This window comes from Amphiprion ocellaris, chromosome 3 (assembly GCF_022539595.1).
Source record: "Amphiprion ocellaris isolate individual 3 ecotype Okinawa chromosome 3, ASM2253959v1, whole genome shotgun sequence".
Classification (NCBI taxonomy): Eukaryota; Metazoa; Chordata; class Actinopteri; family Pomacentridae; genus Amphiprion; species Amphiprion ocellaris.
Genome location: NC_072768.1, coordinates 40070969 through 40080642, shown reverse-complemented (window position 1 = coordinate 40080642; position 9674 = coordinate 40070969).

The following is a 9674-nucleotide window of genomic DNA, read 5'->3' as shown; positions in this document are numbered from 1 at the left end:
CCCTCTGCTCTCCCCCTCCAGATTACATAGTCTGGGTGATTATTGCTCTTCTTAGATAAAAGCATAGTTCCAGTTAGGAGTCATGTTAGAGGATTGTTATAAGAATTAATGTTTAATTGGTTGTCTGATGATTTATGGGCTATTGCTATTTTCCTGCTGAAATATTATGATAAAATATTCATCCTGCAATTAAAGTTAACAGATTGGAAATTCTATTTATTTTTATCATGATAATGAATTAATCACATATATCTTCTCAGTTTGTAAAAAGTCAGGTTACTGTGTGCATTACATCTAAAACTGGTTCTGTCAGATTACCTAGTCGTTGGGGCCGAGGGTGGCCTTTTCTAAACTTATCCTTGGGGTTATCCATTCCTTAACCTCTAAATTTAAACCTAGCAACTTACCAAGTGCAGAATCCGATGAGAGAAAAGCTGCCGTTAACAGACGTGACTGGTAATTAATTTGACCATTGGAAAGTGGCTACTCAGTTGAGTTAGTTATCAGAGGAAGCAGGATAGGCGTCTGGATGGAGGCAGTTAGAAGCTAGGTGAATTTTCTCACTTACCAGCTTAAAAACGTTCCTCAGATCCCATCTGGGTTGTATCATATGGGCTACGGGAACCGGACCCGTTAGATCAGGCATGGGCAAACTACGGCCCCCGGGCCACATACGGCCCTTTGGGCTTTTCAATCCGGCCCGAGAAATAATTTTGTCAATATTAGAATTGACGAAATTGCAGTAAAGACCACATTCATTTGGCCTTCTCCTGCAGAACCCGGCGTTTCTGTTGACCCCACTAGATGGCGCACTCCAGACACACGTGACCTTTGTTGTTTTATTCTCTCTTCTTCTTCCACTTTGCAACTGCATTGAACCCTGCTGTAAGAAGGAGTGGATCAAAGAAAAGTCGATAGTGAGTGTCGAGTGTTTCAGAAGGAGTGGACTACTAAATATTTTTTGGCTGAAGTCCGTATGTCTTATTTGCAATGACACCGTTGCGGGTTTTAAAGAATATCAGCCGACACTTTTCCACGAAGCATGCTAACTACGCTAGCAACCAGTTAGCACAGAATGGACAGCTACGGCTGAGAGGTTAGCAGCCAGTTTACACACTCAGCAAAATACTTTCTTCCACAAACTACGATTCAAGAGTCAAGCACGAAGGCAAGTTATTTACTAGCATTCAGAATAGCAAAGGCTAGCTAGCCTTTCTCCGAAGGGGAGCTTTGGAAAGAACGCATGGTAGAGACAGCAGGTCTCCTGTGTCCAGAGAGCAGAAACAAATTAGAAAAAATGAGTTTATCACGCAGGACAGTTACTCACCGTGTTGAACTAATCTGTGAAGACTTAACCAGCTCACTGAACGAAAAAGCGGAGTCCTTCAAGTTATATTCATTAGCACTGGACGAAAGTAATGACATAAAAGACACTGCTCAGCTTTTAATTTTTATTAGAGGGACAATTTTGAGACAACGGATGAATTTTTGACCATGGAATCCATGAAGGGGGAAACAGGAGCAGAGGACTTGTAGGACAGGATGTCTTGGGTCATCGAGAGGCTGAAGCTGCAGAAACAGCACCTCAGGAGTTGCAGTTGGAACTGATCGATCTTCAAAGTGACTCAGTCTTAAAGGAGAAGTTCAGCTCCCTTAAACTGAATGACTTTTACACATCACTAAGTGAAGCTAAGTTTCCAAACATTCGGAAGATGGGTCAGAGGATGCTGGTGTTGTTTGGATCTACCTACATGTGTGAGCAGCTGTTTAGCGTGGTGAACATCAACAAAGCACACCACAGATCCCAGTTAACTGATGAAAACCTCAGATCTATCCTGAGAATTGCCACAACCAAACCGACACCAGACTTTGATGCACTGGCAAAAAAGGGTGACCAGCAACACTGTTCCCACGACAACTGAATGTGAGTATTCTTTACTTTGTCAGTAATGTCTTTAACATGTAATTCATATTAGTTTGCACAATCTCCATCCATCTGATGCTGGTCTGGCCTCTCTGTCGAATTTCAAAACTCAATGTGGCCCCTGAGCCAAAAAGTTTGCCCACCCCTGCGTTAGATGGAGAGCTGGTCCAGTACTTCTCTCATAGTTAATTGATGAATTCAGTTGATTTATGAGGTTACTGGCCTTAGGATTTAACACCACAAAAAGACTCAAAACAACCATGAAGAAATACAAAATGTCCATAGAAAGATGCAAAGTGACCACAGAGAGTCACAAAATGAAAACAAAAACATGGAAAATGACCAGAAAAGAACCAGGAAAAGATGGAAAAATATCCAGAGTCAAGAATCAATAGCAGAGACACAAAAAGGCAAAACATTAAAACGTAAGAACAAAAAGAGAATCAACACATCTACAAAAACACAAGAAACAATGATAGACACAAAATGACTAAAAAAAGACAACAAAAGCATGTAAAAAGCCCACAGAGATGCAAAACACTCATAAAAAGACTGAAAACAACCATGAAGATACGCAAATATTCACAAGAGATGCAGCACATCTACAAATAGATGCAAAACTACATGAAATGATGACAGACACAAAACTTCCTCAAGGGGGCGCCACAGGACCACAAAGATACGAAACAACAACAGAAACACAAAATGACCAGGAAGCGACAAAAACAAACACCCATAAACGGACGAGGAAAAGATGCAAACATCCACTAAGACAAGAAGCAGCAAAAGAGACACAAAGAAAAAAATGAAAACATAAGAAACGATCAAAAAGACACAAAACAGCCAGACACACAAAATGACCACCAAGACATGCAAAACTACCAAAAAGAAACACATAACTTCAGAGAGTCAAAAATATGACCTAAAAGAGAAGCAAAACGACCGCAAATAGACAAGAAACAACAACAAAGACACAAAGAGGCAAAAAGTGAAAATGAAAACATAACAAAAGACCAGAAAGACACAAAACAACCAGACAGACACACAAAATGACCAGGAAGAGACACAAAAAATCATAAAAAGACTCAGCACAACCATGAAGATACACAAAATGTCCATAGAGATGCAACATGTTATGAAAGAGACAGAAAACAACCACAGAGACACAAAATGACCACAAAAAGACAACAAAAACATATAAAAACCCAGAAATGGCTGCAAAACAACCATAAAAAGACTAAAAACATTCATGAAGATATGCAAAATGTCCATAAAGAGACACAAAACAACCATGAAGATACACAAAAAGTCCATGAAGAGTTGCAACACATCTACAAAGAGACAAAATGACTACAGAGACACAAAATGACTAAAAAAATACAACAAAAACATATAAAAAGCCCCGAAAGATGCCAAACACTCATAAAAAGACTGAAAACAACCATTAAGATACACAAAATGTCTATAAAGAGATGCAAAATGACTGCAGAGATGCAAAAATACAAGACATGAAATGACGACAGACACAGAACTGCCACAAAGACGCGCCAAAGGAACACAAAGACACGAAACAACAACAGAGATACACAATATAAACAAGGAGACACAAAATGACCAGGAAAAGACAAAAAACAACCACAAAAGGACCAGGAAAAGATACAAAAATATTCATAAAGAAACAACAGAAACACAAAGAGACAAAAATCACCCATAAAAAGACTCAGTTTGCCTTGAAAGACACAAGAAACAACAACAGAGACACAAAATGACCACAAAACATGTAAGAAGGACCAAAAGTGACCCCAAAATGACACAAATTGCTGATAAAATGCATGTTTGTTCAGTTTTAACTTTAATTTTATGACCTATTTACTGTTATTCTGCAGATTTTCCCTGTTTTTATTAAATAACTCACATCTAATGAAACCAGAAAAAAGTATTATTAAAAACCACCGCCACAGAACCAAACTGTAAATAATGTCCATCTAAATCTGAGTTTTACTTCAAATTACCTGTAAAATTACAGTTTTATTGTATTTAAATCAGCAAAAATATAAAACATTGTTTTATTATTTAAAGAAATATGTGCATGTTTACTAATGAAATAAAAAGTTTTATTGCATTTAAATCAGCTAAAAATATAAATATTTTACATATATTTGCTGATATTTCCACTGTTTTGAATGTTTTTGAACAATGCAATATTCCATGTTTTTTGTTTATTATGTATTTTTTTTCTCTCTGACACCTTATTGTCAGATTGCCACTGGGTTTTTTAAGGATTTCTTCTTCTTATTATTATTATTATTATTATTATTATTGTTTTTATTATTGTTTCCAGTGTCCATCCACATCTTGTTTGTTTAATCAGTAAACAAGCTTTAAAACGCTGATATTTTCTGATCATTTCTATGAGACGTTGTGAAGCTGCTGAGAGTTTAGTTTTATCTGATTGTGAGTCAGTCTCTTGTTTATCTTTTTGGTTTTCAATATCTGACGGGACGAAGTTCAGCAGCTGATAAACGATGACGTGGATGTTTTACACAACCAGCTGATTCCCTGATGTCAAACCTTCATTTCAAGCTTTTATTCCTGCTGATTAAACTGCAGGTTTGCTGCTGAATCGTTCTTCTGGCTGCAGATCCAAGTGACTCATCGGTTTCCGTTAACAGAATGAGAAACGACGTGAATCTGCTGCGTCATTCTGCTGCTACAGCGTCTCAGCAGCAGCTCTTAAAAATGCACAAAATGACCACAAGGAGACACAACATGATTGTAATAATACACAAAATGACCATAAAAATACACAAAATGATCATAAAATACACAAAATGACCACAAAAAGACTAAGTAAATTTGGTCAATTTTTGAGTCACTTTAGGAGGATTTTTGTAATTTCTGACAACATTTGTGTAATTCTGAGCAAATTTTCTGCAATTTTGGATCATTTCCAAGTCATTTCAGACAAATTTTCAGTCATTCTGGATCATTTTTAATCATTTGAGAGAAATTCTGACTGATTTTGGATCATTTTTGAGTCATTTTAGACTCATTCTGTGTCATTTTAGAAGTTTTTAAAGCATCTTCGACAAATTTTGTGTCATTCTGCAAGTTTTCGGTCATTTTCAGTGATTTTCAGTTCACTTCTGAAAAGATTTAAGTCATTTTGGAGGAGTTTTGTCATTTTCTATATAAAACTCAGTTCAGATTATTTCTGGCTTCGACATTCTGCTTCTAACCTCCTCTACTGAACATTTTCCATATTTATTATTTTCTGCTCAGATGCAGTCTGCATGTCGTTGCCTCGTACTTCAGACATGAGTAATGACAACAAACGTGAATCTAATCAGTTTAATTAGATTTCTGTAACGCTGATATGAATAAACAATAAACTGAAGTGATAACAGAAGAATCAGCTCAGGAACTCTTAACCTCAGAGTCTTTTTGCTTCACGTTGGTCACGTTTCAAGTCTCTGTGGAAAAGATTTCAGACACCTTAATGAGATTTTAGGATTTTGGACAAATTCTGAGACTTTTTTGGGAAGTTTTCAAATCATTTTGGGAAGAATTTCATGTAATTTGAACCATTTTGGAGTAATTTTGGACTGAAACAGAAACACATCCAGGGAACCAATGATAGTTTCTGTAACTCTAAACTGCTGACACGAGGATACATCCCATAATACTGATGATCAAAGATGGTTATAGAGGAAAAATGGTCCAGAATTGCTCAGAAATTGTTCTAAATGACTTTAAATTTGTTCAGAATGACACAAAAAATGGTCAAAATGACTCAAAATGGTCTTTTTTTTTTAAAAAAAACTGCCAATCTGACAAAAATCCAGTCGACAGTGACTCATAAAATTTTTAATATGGCTCCAAAAATCACAGAAACAGCTTCAAAATGGTCCAGTTTTTTCAGAAAAAGTCTAAAATGACAAAAGCTGATTTCACTATTTTCACTTATTTGCTCAGAAATCTGCCTGAAGTCGCTCCAATAGTTTTCCAGAACGACTCAAGAGTCATCCAGAACAGCTTTAAACTGGTCTGAAACGGCCAAACATTAGTTTAGAACGACGTGAAAAATGTCCAGACGTTCCAAAACTCTGGTTTACTGTTTAGACTGAGATATCTGTATGGATTTAAAACTGATCTGGGGTCAGGTTGTACCAGAACTCAGGTGTTTCTCCTCCTAAATGTCATGGTTCTATCTGTTGGACTGATGAAGTTCTGAAAAAGTCCATTAAAAGTGATAAACCTGGACCCACCTCTATGGACTTCAAGGACCTGGAATGTTCTAAGTGAGACTAAACTTAAAGACTGGAAGCAGGAAAGGAGAACGTCCCCTGGAGAAAGTCCTAGAGTAGACCTACGGACAACTGGAGAAAGTTCTAGAGTAGACCTACCGACAACTGGAGAAAGTTCTAGAGTAGACCTACCGACAACTGGAGAAAGTTCTAGAGTAGACCTACCGACAACTGGAGAAAGTTCTAGAGTAGACCTACCGACAACTGGAGAAAGTTCTAGAGTAGACCTACCGACACCTGGAGAAAGTTCTAGAGTAGACCTACCGACAACTGGAGAAAGTTCTAGAGTAGACCTACCGACAACTGGTTAAAGTTCTAAAGCAGACCTACCGACACCTGGAGAAAGTTCTAGAGTAGAACTACCGACACCTGGAGAAAGTTCTAAAGCAGACCTACCGACAACTGGAGAAAGTTCTAGAGTAGACCTACTGACACCTGGAGAAAGTTCTAGAGTAGACCTACTGACACCTGGAGAAAGTTCTAGAGTAGACCTACTGACACCTGGAGAAAGTTCTAGAGTAGAACTACCGACACCTGGAGAAAGTTCTAAAGCAGACCTACCGACAACTGGAGAAAGTTCTAGAGTAGACCTACTGACACCTGGAGAAAGTTCTAGAGTAGACCGACTGACACCTGGAGAAAGTTCTAGAGTAGACCTACTGACACCTGGAGAAAGTTCTAGAGTAGACCTACCGACAACTGGAGAAACTTCTAGAGCAGAGCTGCTCTATAACTTTCTACAGAGGATGTTCAAGAGCAGGGGTGGGCAAACTACGGCCCGCGGGCCACATCCGGCCCGTTGGTCTTTTTAATCCGGCCCGCCGAAGATTGGTACAGAATTAAGGTTTGATGTGAATGATTGCATTTATTTCATTTTGACTTGTAATGACAGGCATTTCAACACCAGGTGGCGCAGTAGGCGCAGTGTCTTGATTTTACGGAGCCCGAGCCATTTTCAGTTATCGCTCTTCTTCTACTGACCAGATCAGAACCCATCTACAGCAATGTCAAAGAAAAGAAAAGTCGACAGTGAGTGCCGGGTGTTTAACAAAGAATGGACGCCTAAATACTTTTTTACTGAACTCCGGTCCAAGGCTGTATGTCTTATTTGCCAAGAAACCGTTGCGGTTTTAAAAGAGTACAACATCAGCCGTCACTTTTCCACCAAGCATGCTAATTACGCCAGCAACCTTTCAACACAAGAACATACGGCTACCGCTGACAGGTTGGTAGCTAGCTTGCAAGCTCAGCAAAACACCTTTATTCGAGCAACTCCCATCCAAGAAGCAAGCACGAAGACAAGTTATTTACTGGCATTCAAACTAGCAAAAGCCAGCAAGCCTTTCTCCGAAGGGGAGTTTCTTAAAGAGTGCATGGTAGAGACAGCAAGTATTTTATGTCCTGAGAGCAAGAACAAGTTCGAAAAAATTAGCTTATCACGCAGGTCAGTGACTCGCCGTATTGAAGTAATTGACGAACACTTAACTAGCAAGCTAAACAAAAAAGCGGAGTCATTTACATTATATTCTTTGGCACTGGACGAAAGCAATGATATAAAGGACACCGCTCAGCTTTTAATTTTTATCAGAGGGATTAATGAGAATTTCGAGATAACGGAGGAGTTTCTGGATATGGAATCCCTGAAAGGAAAAACACGTGGAGAGGATTTATTTAACAGCGTTTCAGCAGTCATACAGAAGCACAAGTTACCTTGGAGTACGCTCGCCAACGTTACCACAGATGGATCACTAAATCTGACAGGAAGAAACGTTAGGTTGCTCAAGAGAATTCAGGACAGGGTGAAAGAGGACAACCCTGAGCAGGAGGTAATTTTCCTGCACTGCATAATTCACCAAGAAGCAGTGTAAATCCGTGTTGCAGCTTGACCACGTAGTGAAGCCGGTTGTGAAACTCGTTAACTTTATTCGAGCAAGGGGACTTCACCATCGTCAGTTTATTCATTTTCTTGAAGAAACTGATGCTGATCACACGGACTTACTTTACCATTCTAATGTCCGCTGGTTAAGTTTGGGAAAAGTATGTCAACGTGTGTGGGAGCTCAAACAGGAGATTATTTCATTTTTGGAGCTACTTGAGAATGCTGACAATTTTCCTGAGCTGAATGACACAGATTGGCTTTGTGATTTAGCTTTTACTGTGGACATACTGAAACACATGAACGAGCTGAATGTGAAGCTACAAGGGAAACACCAGTTTGTTCATGAAATGCAAGCAAACGTCAGAGCCTTCAAAACCAAGCTGGTTTTATTTTCGAAGCAAATGTCAGACAAGTCATTTGCTCATTTCTCCACACTGGCTACGTTAAAAGAGGCCCCGCAACGTGAAAAAATATAGGAAATCACTGGATGACCTGCATGAGGAATTCTGCCGTCGGTTTTGTGATTTTGGAAAAATTGACAGGGCACTTCAGCTGGTGTCATGTCCCTTCTCACACGACCCGGAAACAGTGCCACAGGAGTTGCAGTTGGAACTGATTGATCTCCAATGTGACATGGTGTTAAAGGACAAGTTCAACTCCCTGAAACTGGATGAGTTTTATGCTTCATTAAGTGCAGCCAAATTTCCAAACATCCAGAAGATGGCGCAGAGGATGCTGGTGTTGTTTGGCTCTACATATGTGTGTGAACAGACTTTTAGTGTGATGAACACCAACAAAGCACCCCACAGATCCCAGATGAGTGATGAACACCTCAGATCTGTTCTGAGAATTGCCACAACAGAATTGCCACCAGACTTCGATGCACTGGCTAAAATGGGTGATCAACAACACTGTTCTCATTAAAAAGTATGTTAATACTTCAATGCTTTTTTCTGTTTATGTTTGATATGTACTGTTAACAAATGCAGTTTTTTATATGTATTGTATCTTGTGCTGACCCGGCCCGTCTGTCAAATTTTAAAAGTCAATGTGGCCCCCAAGCCAAAAAGTTTGCCCACCCCTGTTCAAGAGTATACCTACCTCTTGACAAAAGTTCTAGGGCATACCTACCCACAACTATAAAATTGTGGGTAGGTATGCCCTAGAACCTTCTATCTACTTCAAGGACCTGAAATTCTCCAGTTCTGAATGTTCTTAGTGAGACTAAACCTAAAGACTAAAAGCAGGAAAGGAGAATGACAACTGGACAGTCGGCAGGTCTACTCTAGAACTTTCGTCAAGAGGTAGGTATTTTCTTGAACTGACAAACTGACAAAATCCCCCTGGAGAAAGTTCTGGAGTGGACCTAGACAACTGGACAGTAGGTCCACTCTAGAACTTTCTCCAGGGGACGTTCTCCTCTGTGGACTTGAAGGACCTGGAACTCTGAAGATATTCACAGATTGTAGGTAGAACTGTAGCATCTGATCCTGGAAATAACCTCTATTTTATATATATATCTCATAAATACGTGTTCAAAGAAATCAAACCACCAGTCATCGTC